This window comes from Myotis myotis, unplaced genomic scaffold (assembly GCF_014108235.1).
Source record: "Myotis myotis isolate mMyoMyo1 unplaced genomic scaffold, mMyoMyo1.p scaffold_m19_p_10, whole genome shotgun sequence".
Classification (NCBI taxonomy): domain Eukaryota; kingdom Metazoa; phylum Chordata; class Mammalia; order Chiroptera; family Vespertilionidae; genus Myotis; species Myotis myotis.
In genome coordinates, this window is record NW_023416314.1 from 46,615,748 (window position 1) to 46,631,233 (window position 15,486).

The 15,486-nt window shown below is 42.0% G+C and overlaps 1 pseudogene; it reads right to left on the bottom strand.

Moving 5' to 3' along the window:
- Nucleotides 1-2,360: 2,360 nt before the first annotated feature.
- LOC118664808 lies at nt 2,361-11,684 on the bottom strand (annotated as a pseudogene).
- Between the last annotated feature and the right edge of the window lie 3,802 nt (nt 11,685-15,486).

Sequence of the window (15,486 nt, forward strand, 5' to 3'; positions counted from 1 at the left end):
GAGGAAGGGAGAGGGATAGAGAGTTAGAAATATTGATGAGAGAGAAACATCGATCAGCTGCCTCCTGCACACCCCCTTCTGGGGATGTGCCCGCAACCAAGGTACATGCCCTTGACCGGAATCGAAACCTGGGACCCTTCAGTTCACAGGCTGACGCTCTAGCCACTGAGCCAAACTGGTCAGGGCAAATTCACCAGATCTTACGCAGATAAAACTCAACCGGCAAGCGGTGGTTCCCCACCCCACCTCCACTGCCTTAGGGCTTTTCTAGCATCCTGAAATTGCTTACTGTTCTTTTCAACAGGAACTCAGGAACACCAGAAAAGTGAACCACTTTTTTTCTGCATATGTGATCTTCACTATTGTGAAGCTGGGGAAACCTTGTGGGTATTTCAAAGTAAACAACAACAAAAAAAGGAGAATGAATAAGAGGCATTATTGGTGAGCCTGGGGGTCAGCCACCAGCAGGAGGTGCTGTGTAGGTTTAGGGAGCAATCCACAGCTACACACTGCTTGCTTACGGTGTCCTTCTAGAACAAGTTAACCAGCTGTGCCTGGGAAGGGCAACGTTTTCTCTCATCTTGAAGGATATCATTTCATCCTGGGAGAAAACAATGTGAGGGACTAGAAGGACCCAGACTGCCTCCTCTGGGATGACACCAAGGGAGGAAATAAATGCCCACACCAGACCTGGGAAACTAGTTTTGTTTCCTTGCCCAATCTGCCAGCCAATTTTGGCTTTATAACCAGTGTTGACCAAAGGGCACCTCAGATCCAGTCCTAAAAGGCCAGTTGCAATCCTTGCGAGTGGAAGGTACTGGGAGCTAAATATCATGATCACGCATGTACTTACCGTCCTAAGCCCCAGCAATATTCAACACTCCTGAGCCCGTCCCTGATGGACAGGACGATGGCAGTATTCTGCATCACACTCTACCGTCCCATGGGGAGGTCTACAGGGCCACCTTCCTCCATCCCCACAGGGAAAGTCACTTGCTCACCCTAAGGCAGACCCAGTCCAGGTCCGCAGTGTCAACCTTGATGGATGGCAGCAGGACTCCAACAGCTCCTATCCCATGTGCTCAGACTGCAGCCTTTGCTGCCCTGCTGTGGATCCAAATCTAATAAGTGGACTCTGACTTTGTTCCCGGGGATGGCTTCGGAAGGAAGTGGCCCACTGAAGGGGAAACCCCACCCCTGTTCTGGTGCTCCATGTCCCCTCCATTCATTAGCTTTGGAGTTGGACCTCTTTTAGGAGCAAGGTAGTCTACAGAGAAGTCATACCACAGACGTCCAGGCCCCCAGGAGATGGCGGCCAGGATCTTTTACTCACAGATTAGTTCATTCATGAAAAGGCACCGAAAGGCCTCCATCCACATTGGCTGCTCTCATGTATCAAATGGCCCGTTGGCATTTCACTTTTTAAAAAATATATATTTTTTAAATTGATTTCAGAGAGGAAGGGAGAGGGAGAGAGAGAGAGAGAGAGAGAGAGAGAGAGAGAGAGAGAGAGAGAGAGAAACATCAACGATGAGAGAGAATCATTGCTCAGCTGCCTCCTGCACACCCCCCACAGGAATCGAACCGAACCGTAGCCTCCTGGTTCATAGGTTGACACTCAACCACTGAGCCACGCTGGCCAGGCGGCATTTCACTTTTGACAAAGATTTCCACAGATTCCTGTTCTTTATGGCCCCTGAGTTTAGATTTCCAGTACATGCAGATGCTCTGGCTGGGTAGCCACCCTCTTTTTGTCACAAGGGTTTTTCCGGGCAGGAGGGAGGGCACCCTGTCAGGGAGGACTCTAACAATGGCCAGGAAGTGACTTTCTGCTGCAGATGCACTCCCCCCTGCCACTGTGGGCCTCTGATACTTGGCTTGCAGCCCCCACAGTGGGAAGGCACACAAGCCCTCCGTAACCGCTCACCCCCTAGGGCGCTGTTTTAATCATGCTGTGTGCCTGCTCTCCTCTCTTCCTATTACAGATTAAGAGAACAGGGCCCACCCACTTCATTTTTAAAATTTATTTTTACTTTATTTTTTAATCCTCACCCGAGGATATGATTTCCATCAATTTTACAGGGAAGGGGGGTGGGGAGAGGAAGAGAGAGAGAGAGAGAGAGAGAGAGAGAGAGCGAGAGAGAGACATCCATTGGTTGTCTCCCATACGTGTCCGACTGGGATGGAAACGGAAACCTAAGTTTGTGCCCTGAGGGGGAATTAAACCTGAAACCTTTTTGGTGCACTGGTCCACGTTCCAGCCAACCAAGCCACCCAGCCAAGGCCACCTACTTAATTTTTGACTGGAGAATTATTGACTTTGAAAATAGAAATATAAATGAGGCTGTATGTTAATGGTAAAAGGTTCATAACTCTTATTTTATTTATTCTTTTCCAGTCAACAGAAAGGCAAATTTTATTGGGGCCCCAGGGTCACAGGGTTCTGGCAAAAGGCCGCCCTGCACCGAGGAAGTGGTGGAGGGGCCTCATTTAATGTCCTTGGGGCACAGGTTGTTGGTGTGGCCATGCTTCTTGCAGCAGTTGGCAGCGTGGGGGGGTGCAGGCAGCCCCGAGCGGGCAGAGGGAGGGCTCCATGGTGCCCCCACGCAGACGAGGCACCAAGTGCAGGGTGGACTCTTTCTGAATATTGTAGTCTGAGAGAGTGCGGCCATCCTCCAGCTGTTTGCCGGCAAAAATCAGGCGCTGCTGGTCAGGCGGGATGCCCTCCCGGTCTTGGATTTTAGCTTTGACACTCTCAGTGGTGTCACCGGGTTCGACCTCGAGGGTGATGGTCTTGCCAGTCAGGGTCTTCACAAAGATCTGCATCTCTGCGTCTGCTCCTTGCCTTCTGGAAGAGAAAGAGCACATAACTCATTCAAAAAACCAGAAGTAGCCAAAACCAGTTTGGCTCAGTGGATAGAGTGTCGGCCTGCGGACTGAAAGGTCCCAGGTTCGATTCCGGTCAAGGGCATGTACCTGGGTTGCGGGCACATCCCCAGTAGGAGATGTGCAGGAGGCAGCTGATCTATGTTTCTCTCTCATCGATGTTTCTAACTCACTCTCTCCCTTCCTCTCTGTAAAAAAAATCAATAAAATATATTGTAAAAAAAACACACAAAAAAACCAGAAGTAGCCCAGCCAATGTGGCTCAGTGGATGAGCGTCGACTCATGAACCAGGAGGTCATAGTTCAACACCCGGTCAGGGCACATGCCCGGGTTGTGGGTAGGGGGCGTGCAGGAGGCAACCAATCCATGTTTCTCTTTCTCTCCCTCTCCCTTCCTTCTCTCTAAAATAAATAAAAACATTTATTTTTTTCTCTGTCTTTATTGATTAAGCCATTACATATGTGTCCTTATCCCCCCATTGAAAAACATGTATATATATTTTTAAAAACAACAAAAAAAGGTCTCAAGAAAAACAAACAAAAATGCTCTAATTTTGGAAGAATGGGATCAGAAAAAAGCTTTTTATTTACACAATGTTTTAGTGACATTTCCCATTCTGGAGCACTAACTATGGACAACCTTGTATTTGAGGCAAGAGAGCAGTGAGTAGAACTAAGGGAAGGTGCAGAAAATGCAAAACCACAGCAATGGACCATCCTATAGTATTTTCACATTCTGGACAATGTGATAACACTGCTGCCATCTGTTCTTTCAAAGGTTTGTATCTTCTGCTGCCATTTATCTATTTAAATCCTCACCCGAGGATATTTTTCCCCCCACTGATCCTTAGAGAGACTAGAAGGGAGGGAGGGGGGAGAGACAGAGAGAGAAACATTGATGTGAGAAAGGCATTGATTGGTTGCCTCCTGCATGTGCACCAACCAGGGCTGGGATCAAGCTTGCAATCCAGGTACATGCCCTTGACCAGGAATGGAACCTAGGACCCTTTGATGCACAGGCCAATGCTCTAACCACTGAGCAACAACCGCCAGGGCTGCTGCTACCTATTCCATTGCAGGTATGCATGCTTGCATTGGGCTGAGGGTAGAACTAGGCATACTCTCGGATCAGCCCTGGTGACAATCAGCCAAATGAAGGGTACTTGTCTGAGATGATTTGTTAGTAAATATGGAGAAGTCACCTGCCTTTTACTTCCCACTTCTCTGCCGCCATCATGACTTAGCTACTGTCTATCATGATTACCCATCTTCTTGAGAGAGCAGATGCTTGCCCATCTCCTACACCCTATCTATCGTTCTTAAGGCTCTCCTAATTTTGGTGAAGAGAGGAAGGAGGGAAAGCAAGCAGCTCACTGGATCTCACTCTCTAAATTCATAGCAATCTTGCCTAGCCAGTTTGGCTCAGTGGCTAGAGCGCTGGCCTGCTGATTGAAGGGCCCCCGTTCGATTCCGGTCAAGGGCACATGCCTAGGTTGTGGACTCAATATCCAGTAGGGGGTGTGCAGGAGGCAGCCGATCAATGATTCTCTCTCATCACTGATGTTTCTATCTCTCCCTCTCCCTTCCTCTCTGAAATCAATAAAAATAAACAAACAAATAAATAAATAAATAAAATTCATAGCAACCTTGAATGAAACGGAGAATAGCTACTCTTGAAAAGAGAGAGTAATTAGCCCTAGCTGGTTTGGCTCAGTGGATAGAGCATCAGCCTGAGGACTAAAGGGTCCCGGGTTTGATTCCCGGTCAGGGCACATGCCCAGGTTACAGGCTTGATACCTGGTGGGGGCTAAGCTGGAGGCAGCTGGTTGATGTTTTAAAAAACGATAGATTACAGGAATGATAGAAATGTTCCAAAACCGGACTGTGGTGATGGTAACATAATTCTATAAATTAAGAAAAAAATAATTGAATTATATACTTTATTTTTAAAAAAATCTTTATTGTTGAAAGTATTACATATGTCCTAAACCACTACCCCCCCCAACTTCTTCTAGCTGAACTGTATACTTTCTTTTCTTTTTTTATATTTCTTTATTGATTTCAGAGAGGAAGGGAGAAGGAGAGAGAGATGGAAACATCAATGATGATAGAGAACTATTGATCAGCACGCCCCCTACTGGGGATCGAGCTCGCAACCCAGGCATGTGCCCTTGGCCTGAATCGAACCTGGGATCCTTCAGTCCGCAGGCTGACGCTCTATCCACTGAGCCAAGTTGGCTAGGGCTGAACTGTATACTTGCAATAGGAGAATGTTATGGTATATAAATTTATTTCAATGAAGCTGCTAAAAAAATAGGAATACAAATCTTTCTTAAAAATTATGTTTCATCCTTTAAAAAGAATGAGGCAGTTCTAAATGCATTAATATGAAATAATCTCCAAAAATATTAAGTGAAAAAGCAAGGTGCAGAACAGTATGCATAATGTGCTATAATTTCGTAAAAATATTTAAAAGATTACATGTATTTGCATAGATCACTTCTGAAACAGTATATAAGAAAATAATAATGTCAGTTGCCCCCGACTAGAAACTGGGGATGAAAGGGAAACTTACTTTTCATTGTCTGCCTTTTAAAAAAATGTTTTTATTGATTTTTGAGAATGAGGAAGGGAGAGAGAGATAGAGATAGAAACATCAATGATGAGAGAGAATTCATTGAGGGGCTGTCTCCAAATGCCCCTGACCAGGGAGCAAGCCTGCAACCCGGGAATGTGCCCTGACCTGGAATCAAACCATGAATTCCTGATTCATAGGTTGACGCTCAACCACTGAGCCATACAGGCCAGAGGAACCAGTGACCTCTTGGTGCATGGACTGATGCTCAATCACTGAGCTTTTTAATATGTATTTAAAAAATAAATAACATTGTTGTTTTCAAGAAAGAATCCCAATGACATTGTTAAGGCCCTCTACCTCAAACAGCACTTTGTTAAAAGATTTTCTGGTTGGTCATTAAATTTGAACTATACACTGGTTGGCACAAGTTGATTATAATAAAATAGTTTGAATTTAGGCTTTAACGTTAGGTTTAAATGTGAAAGTATGGTTGGCTTTTAGCGATACATCCTTTAAGGACTGGTGTACTACCTATCCAGGCTATTCATCCCTCCATGTCTAGCCATTCTCAATGTCAGGACTGCATTCAGCTGCCCCCATAAATACAAAGGGCCCACTGCTCACTTCTCCAGGACAGCCGGGGGTAATGGACAGGCACAGGGACCTTGCTCCTGTTCAGACACATGATAGAAGTGGGGTGACTCCTCTGACCTGACAAATAAGGACTCAATTTCTCTTGTTTCCTTGGCAACTCACAGGCCGACAAGACAACCTCAGCACCTTAATCTGCAATCAGTGTGTACTACTACTCTAGAGAAGTTAAAAAAAAAATTCTGCCCGGAGAGGTTAGAAAACCAACCAACCTTTAACTACCTTCTTTGGTGAGCTCTCTTCCTCTTTCTCCCTTATTGGGTATCAGAAGAACATGAGGAGGTAGTTAAAGCTCACTGTGTCTTGTTCATACTATATGTTCTATGAGTAAGGACCCACTCATTCAAAGGAAAAAGCGCCCGAAACTAGGAAGTTAGTCCTTAGTCAGCCTAACTGGGAAAACAAGGACCTCGCCCCCAGGGTAATCTATCCTCCCCCAGCATATCACCGGCCATGCAGTTTAGACCCCTGACCTTTTCCTCCCTAAAGATAGCATCTAGGCCTCAGTTCCCCAGGACCAAATACATTGACTAACGACCTGTCCTGGTGCTGACCAATCATTGATGACCATGACCCTGAAAGAGCACACCTGGAAAACTGATGAATACTGTATTAAGACCCTCCCCTGAAACCTCTCCAAAAATTGTCACCTGCAAGAAAGAGATAAATACACTCAGAACAAAGGACCCTAGCGCATGCTCTCCCTCCAAGGAGCACTCCCGTGCCATTCCCTTCCCCCCACTGCTTTCCCCACCAGCACATTTCCCTTAGCCTCTAAGGCAGCGGTTCTCAACCTGTGGGTCGCGACCCCTTTGAGGATCGAACGACCCTTTCACAGGGGTCGCCTAAGACCATCGGAAAACACATATATAGTTACATATTGTTTTTGTGATTAATCACTATGCTTTAATTATGTTCAATTTGTAACAATGAAATTGGGGGTCACCACAACATGAGGAACTGTATTAAAGGGTCATGGCATTAGGAAGGTTGAGAACCACTGCTCTAAGGGACTCCATGAGACTTGCAACCAGGGGAGCAGCTTGACCCAGGCTAACCCCTGAACCTATCTCCAAGGCCCCCTTTTCTCTGACTTCTCAGTGATCCAAAGCAGCCCAACCTAGGCTTTCCTGTTGCTTCTTCTATGCCCTTCCTTGTTTCACTGTCCTAAGTATTTTTTTGCTGCCATCATGGACCAAATACCCTTTGGCTCAGTGCTGTGTAGCCCTTCCTTTTGGATATCCCCACCCTCCCATCCCCTTTTCCTTAAATAAATTCAATTTTCATTATTCACCGTCTGAGTTGGCTATTTAGCCTGCCTTCATCCCATGGACTTCAACCTTTCAATTTTGATATGTTTGCTTTTCTGTATGTGTATTATACTTCAGTCCAAAGTTTTAAAAAACTGTATTCTGGACTATTTTAAAATTATCTCAATGAAACACTACTTAGGAAATGCAGCCAAAGTTGTATGCACAAGAACATGTATAGCCTTAAAAACTTTTATTGCTGAACAAGAAAACATAGAAGTCCATTAACATAGCAGACAAGGCAATAAATTGGAAGGGGGGGAAAGTCATAACAAAGCAAAATCTAAAGGAAATGAAGGGAAGACATTAATAAAGATAAAAGTAAATGGAATCATTTCAAAATCAGAAAAACAATATAAATGAATAAATCTAAGATCTAGTTCTTTGGGGGTACAAGGAAGCAAACAATAAAAATGATAAATCAGGCCCTGGCCAGGTAGCTCAGCTGATTAGAGCATCATCCCAATATGTCAAGGTTGCTGGTTCCATCTCAGGTCTGAGCACATACAAGAATCAACCAATAAATGAATAAATAAATGGAATCATAAATTAATGTTTCTCTCTTTTCTTCCCTCCCTTCTAAAATCAGTCTTTAAAAAATGATAAACCACTAGCTAACATAATAAAAAAGACAAAACAAATATTTAATCTAGGAATGAGAAAGGATTTATAACCATGGGTACAGAGAAAATTATAAGAAATACAAGGGAACACTTTGCCAAATCCTATGCTAATACAACTTAAAATATGAATGCAATGGATAATACTCAAGGAAATATAGATCACCAATAGGGACTCAAAAAAAGTAGAAAATCAAATCTGGTAAATTGTCATGAACAAAAGCTGTTAAAAGATACACCTTAAAAAAATAATGCTGAACCTAGATACGTTAATGAGCAACTTCTTTCAGACTTTTAGAGAATCAGCATTTCTCATTAAAGGTATCGCAAAGAAAAAGAAGTAAACATTCCAGTATTTCATGAAGCCAAAATCTTATAAAGATTATACAACAGCTCGGCTGGTGTGGCTCAATGGTTGAGCGTTGACTTAGGAATCAGGAGGTCATGCTTTGATTACTGATCAGCCCCAGGTTTCGGGCCTGGTCCTTGGTGGGGGCATGTACGAGGCAGCCAATCAATAATTCTCTCTCATCTCTCTCCCTCTCCCTTCCTCTCTGAAATAAATAAAAATATATTTTAAAAATAAATAAAAGTAGCCCTGACTGGTTTGGCTCAGTGGATAGAGCGTCGGCCTGCAGACCAAAGGGTCCTGGGTTCGATTCCGGCCAAGGGCATGTACCTTGGTTGCGGGCACATCCCCAGTAGGGGGTGTGCAGGAGGCAGCTGATCGATGTTTCTCTCTCATCGATGTTTCTAACTCTCTATCCCTCTCCCTTCCTCTCTGTAAAAAATCAATAAAATATATATATAAAAAAATAATAAAGAAAGAAAGAAAAGTAGCACCTTAAAAAAAAGATTATACAACAAAAAAATACGAGCCAGTCCCATTTATAATATAGATGCAAAATGCCTAAACAAAATATATGAACATAATTTTGCAGTATATCTTATTTTATTTAAAAATTTGTAATTATAGTTCATGTTCAACATTAGTTCATATTAGTTTCATGTATTATTTGCAGTATATTTTAAAGACAACTTTAGCAAATACATTTATTTCAGAAGGATTGAGCAATAAAATATAAGAAAATCCATTAGCCCTGGATTTTCTGGCCAGGTTGGCTCAGTGGAGGGAGCCTTGGCCTGCAGACTGAAAGGTCCTGGGTTTGATTCTGGTCAAGGGCCTGCACCTTGATTGCAGGCTCCTCCCCAGCCCAGGCCCTGGTCAGATGCAGGAGGCAACCAATCAATGTATTTCTCTCACATCGATGTTTCTCTCTGTCCTTCCCTCTCTCTAAAAATCAATGGAAAAATATCTCCAGGTGAGGATTAAAGTAATAATTAATAAATAAATAACTAAATAAATAAAAAATGAAAAAAAAAGAAAATTCATTAATTGAATTTGCCATATAAATAAAAAGAAAAAAAGCAAAATTAAGAGAAATTTTAAAAATTTGATAGAATTTAATATTCATTCTTCATATTAATAAAAGAAAAATACTACTTATTTAATATAACAGATGTAAACCCTGTGCTCATGACACATATACATACACACATCTACCACATCTATCCCTATTCAAGCCAGCAGCAAGACAATGATGCTCATTCACCTAATCTCCTATTTTTAGCATCATGTTCTAACCCACTGAGATAACTGTCCATTGAACACCTCTCCTATTATTTAATGTTGTTCTGGAAGTGCTAGTTAATACGATTAGACAGTAAAACAAAATAAGAGTCATAAACACTAGGAAGTGTGATGCAGGCATTAACCAATCTGGCTTTCATTTTCTTCATCTGTAAAGTGTAAACAAAAGTACCTCTCTCAAAGAGTTCTGTAAAGATTAAATATATAAAGCATCTGGCTCAGTGCCTACCATATCACTAGCACTGTACCTTTCTGAGTCCCCTCAAAAGCACCCAGCTTTATGTAGTACTTCGGACATTTCTCATATTCTGACCTATATAAAGGGAACGGGGAATGGGTAGGACATGGATCGTGCTTGAACATAGTAGGCACTCAGCACTGTAGATGACTGCCAAGTAAAGTTGATTTCAGCACTCACGAACCGTTCATCCTGATTGCTATGTTTGTCCATATACACATTTATACCACCAATCGCCTGACTGTATCACACACTATTGGGTAGTCTCTAGCCAATTACCTACTGGATGAGCTCATCTCTCAATCCTGTCTGAACTGAACAAGGCCTTTTACAGAACTTTAAAACTGACTCACCACTGAGTCATCAAAACACAGAATACCCAAACACACTCCCGTTGCTACACAAAAGACCAGCATGGGATGTCTGCTCTCTCTCCTTTCCTTCTCTTAATGACACAGGCAGGGCCCCTTGACTCACTGGAGAGGAGTCATCACATCTTTTGTGCTGCCGTAATCTGAACAAAGCTGGTTTAAATAATCACAGTGTAGCCTGCAAACAACTGGCAGACCTCGTGGTCATCGAGGCCATTTCCTGTATATGTCATTAACCCAGGAGAGGCAATTAATCAATTACCCGAATGTGTATTGAGCACTGGCATTCTTTTGGGCACTCCCTTATGATTCTTTCTATTTATAGCATTTCTGTGATGACCTTTTCAGTTATTGAAACTCATTAAGAATATAGACAAAAGCAGCCGTTGGTGCTTCTGTAAAGGACACAAAAAAGGAATATTGGGGAAAATGGGGCTACTGGGTTCCATTTCAAAAGAAAAGAGTTTTAAGATAACAAATAGGAAGCATGTTATGGCTAACTGCTTCACAGAAATTTAGTTTTAAATACGTTGGTTAAGAACTCTCTTATCTAGGAATGATATGGTCAGTGATCAGTATTTTCTCTTGGGAAAGTTTTGAGGTTAGTATCACTGCCACAGGGCTGACTGACTGCAGTGGACCATCAAGTCTTTCAAGTTTGGGGGCCTATGAAAGGGCTGAGATAACTGGGAGCAGGCCTGAAGGCTTCTTTCACTAGTAAGACTGATTATTACAGACACAACTTTTAGGTACCCTAGCATGGTTCCTCATAGCTGAGGACCCCAAGAAAAAACTGAAAGACAATCTTAGATCCTCCAACTTTTTGCATATAATCCATATAACTGATATAATCCATGCCTGAAAGATACAATGAAATCTGCCCTTGATCTACTTTATATAAGTGTTAGAAGTTATAAATGGAAATAGTATATCAGTAGTGCTTAACGATTATTTAGGCATGACAAGAAATATAATATTGCATTTTTACTTCATTAAAATACAAGCTCTCAACTGGTCATTTTTCTTGAGCTATGCTTTTCAAGTTCTTATTATATCAATACTATCTGTTTTGATTTGGTCATCTTCACTGGTCACAAAGTCATTAACAGGTGTGGAGTGTTCTCAAACAATATTACTATAATTAAAAGCACACATAACATTATTGAACACTATCTGTAAGGGACAGTGCTAGTCTCAGACTTAATCCACTGAAGACCTAAAGAGGAACTGGCTTTGATTATCCAGTACTATACTCTCAGGGAGCGCTGGTAAACATATACTGAAATAGTCAAACAACATCATCCATCAGAGGGTATGAAGACAAGTAACAGAGAAATCTATACCTCGGAAGTCAAACAGGAGCAGTGGTAGGAGCTACCACATTCCAGCCTGCGCTCTGGATTCCTGGGGCCCAACGGCAGTTGGCGGCAGTTAGAGGCGGGGAGAAGGCAGGGAGGTTTGCTGAGAAAACCAGCAGAAGGGGAAAGGTAAAGATAACAAGGGAGACGAAGAAAGATGAACTTTTTTTTAGCATATTTGGTATTTAAGTGAAAAACAGATTTAACCAACATGACTTTTTTTTTTTAAAAGAAGTTATCTCTGATAATCTCTCTTAAAAAAAAATATATATTTTTTAATTGATTTTTTTATAGAGAGGAAGGGAAAGGGATAGAGTTAGAAACATCGATGAGAAACTGATCAGCTGCCTCCTGCCTGCCCCCCCCCCCCCCCCCCTGAGGACCCTGCAACCAAGGTATATGCCCTCTAAAATCAAACCCAGGACCTTTCAGTCAGCAGCCTGACACTCTATCCACTGAGCCAAACAGGTCAGGGTCCAACATGACTTTAAAAAAAAAAAAATAGAGATCTATTAGAGTAGGTTCTTGTTTAGAGAAAATCATTTTTTCTCCAGAATCAAAAGCATAAACTAGAAAAAATTCAGCTTTGGGTAAAGCCTGGTTAGTTTTATGAAACATTCCTACAGACTGTGAAAAATTAGTTCCTAGTTCTGAAGGACCTTTCATTCAAAAGTGCATTATTATGTTAATATTATGCACATATATTCATGTGCTTGTATAAAAAGTATTTGAGAGGCTGGTATAGGAATCTCAATTACAAATCTTTAGGGCAGAAATCTTGCTGTTTTTTGCTAAGTAAGGTGAATGGGCTGACAATGGTGGTATTACAGTGCTAAGTCATCTGTCTTTTAAAGGGAACAAACAGGTTTAGTTTGTTCTGCCAACACCTAGAGGCAAATTTTTTATTCAGTTATTACAACATTACCACAAGCTGGTGGATTCTGCAAAACTTGCCTAGCAACATTATAGTTAGAAATAAACTCTGAGTAGAGAAAAAACAGGAAATTTGAATTAGATATGCCCTAGGGTAGGTGGGTGTAACCCTCCCTCTTCAGTACAGTGAGTGCTTACTCAGAATCAAGAAATTTAAAAAATCAGAACAGTCATTTAGCATTTTAGTTAGGACACTGCTGCTATTAAGCCATAACATTGTGCCATGCTCTCAGCTGGAGGAGGCAGGGCCTATGTTTCTTACTCATTTGGTCACTTTTGTTTTAAGGAACACAAGATTTTTATTCAGTTATTCCAGAAACATTAAATACCTACTCAGGGGCCAAGGGACGCTGCTAGTTGCTGAGACTCTAACGACAAAATGTGATCTCAGTCCAGGGTGGGAGGGAAGGCAGACAAGTAATCAAAGTGTTTACAGGCCATGCCAGGTGTGGTGGAAAGTCTGGTGCATGGAATATGTTTTTAAAAAAATATATATTTTATTTTAGAGAGGAAGGAAGAGTGAGAGTGAATAGAAACATCAATGATGAGAGAGAATCATTGATTGGCTGCCTCCTGCACGCCCCCACTGGGAATCGAGGCCGTAACCCTGGCATACACCCTGACCAGGAATCGAACCGTTACCTCCTGGTGCGTAGGTGACATTCTACCACTGAGCCACACCGGCCGGGCTGGAATATTATTTTTACCTGGAAGTGAATAAAGTCAAGGAAAGGTTTTAGAGAGGAAATGGTTCTTCTGAATCTAGTTTTCAACTTTTTTTTTTTTTAGTTTTCAACTTTTAAAGAAATTCCTCTTTCCCCCATGCTATACATTTGTTGGGAATTTACCTCTCTTCTTCTGTGCGAGGTCCTAGGTGCCAAGAATTCAAAGGCCTAAGGCTGTGGACCAGGAACTCTTTCTGCCCTTCCCATCCGGAACCCAGGCCCTTTTGCCCTAGCCTACTTCAAGGACCTCCCAGTTTAGGAAGCAGATAGGTGGCCAAATTAAGAGTTAAAAGAACAACACAATAAATGTTAAAAGAGTGTTTACCTCCATGAAGGAGACTTGGGCTGGAGGCTGAAGGGGTAGGTGGGAGATTTCTGTACCATTTGAATTTATATTGAGGTAAACCAATAAATGTGTAAGGACTCTAGTATCACTAAGGAGATATTGAGTACCTAAGCCACATCAGAAGACTGCAACAAGTAGAAAAAGTCCCTACATTCAAGGGATTTCATTTTCTAGAAGGGAATAGTAATGACACCCTTAATGACAGATATAAGCCTGTTAAGGGAATAAAGCAGGGTACAGACAGTCCTCGGGTTACGTCGGAAGTCCACATACGTCGTTTTATGGTTTATTTATAAATGGGCCATCTCCCATTTAGTTATAAAAAAAAAAATTCTGTCATGTCGAGGTATGTACATATGGTACATATGTGCTTTATATTTTTTGTTATTTATATACCACAAGTAAAGGTCAGGAATTGTTATCTTTAAAAATTTTTTTACTGTTTCACTTCATTACTGCTGTGTATGTGCTCCACGTGAGTGACATAGGTGCTTATGTAGGTGGGTTCCGACTTATGGTGAAAATCGCGTTACGTTGCGCTGTAGGAAGGGATCTCCGACATAACCCGAGGACCTACTGTATTGTGAAAGAGGGAAGGAGGTGGAGGGGATGTGAGCTTGGATAGCAACAGGGGATAAAGAATTCCCATATGGGAGGGGCGTAGGAGCAACAATCTAGTGGGGAAGGTGTCTAAGAGGCTTAAAATTCCCATTTAATTAGGAAGCAAGCATACTATTTTTATACACAACTCATATTACAGATTAATGAAGAGAAGTTTTCTAAAGTTGTTTTTATTTAACTCACATGCAATGGGGAAACTGTCAACTATCCATATAAACATAGGTGAAGGAATTAGCTAAAGAGCATATATGTATAACCCACAGATACAGACAACAGTGTGGTGAAAGGAAGGGGGGCAGGTGGAAGTGGGCAAAGGGAGGGTTATGGGGACATCTGTAATAATGTCAACAATACAATACGGTTAAAACAATTATATTTGTAACCAGGAGGAGTGAAGAAGAGTAGGCATTGAAGGGACGGTGCCAATGCACTTTCTTGAAACACACGAAAGGGTAGGCTTCCTGTTTCCCAAGAGTTTAAAATTGAATTTGGATTAATATGCAAAAAAGATGTTTACACATCGGTTGGCACATGCTTGTAGAAAACAGTGGTTCACCCTTCACTGTGTCTTCAGGGAATTCCCCACATGCTAAGTACTAAAATGCGTTTCCATTATTAAAAATCCAGCTTGAGCCCAGCTGTTGTGACTCAGTGGTTGAGGGCGGACCTAGGAACCAGGAGGTCACCGTCCTATTCCCAGTCGGCCCACGTGCCCGGGTGGCAGGCTCCATCCCCAGTGGGGGGCGTGCAGGAGGCGGGATCGATGATTCTCATCATTGATGTTGCTGTATTTCTCTCCCTCACCTTTCCTCTCTAATATCAATTACATATAATACATATATTAAAAATCCAGCTTGAGTTCAGCCTTTGAAAAGTGTTCAAACTACATATACGGCAAAGTGTTAATATTCATAAAGTGCTACAATAAGGAAAACAAACAATAGAAATCACCAATCAAAACAAAACTACACAACAAACTCTAAATGCCCACTGATGTCCAAAATTCATGAAGTGTATTCTTTTTTTTTAAAATGTTTTTATTGATTTTAGAGAGGGAGAGAAACATCCATGTGAGAATCGAACTCGCAATCTTTCTGTGCACAGGATGATGCTCAACCCACTGACCCACAGGAGCCAGAGCACGAAAAGTGTACTCGAATCAACTGCTATTTAGAACGTAAATTGTTGTATTTTTTTT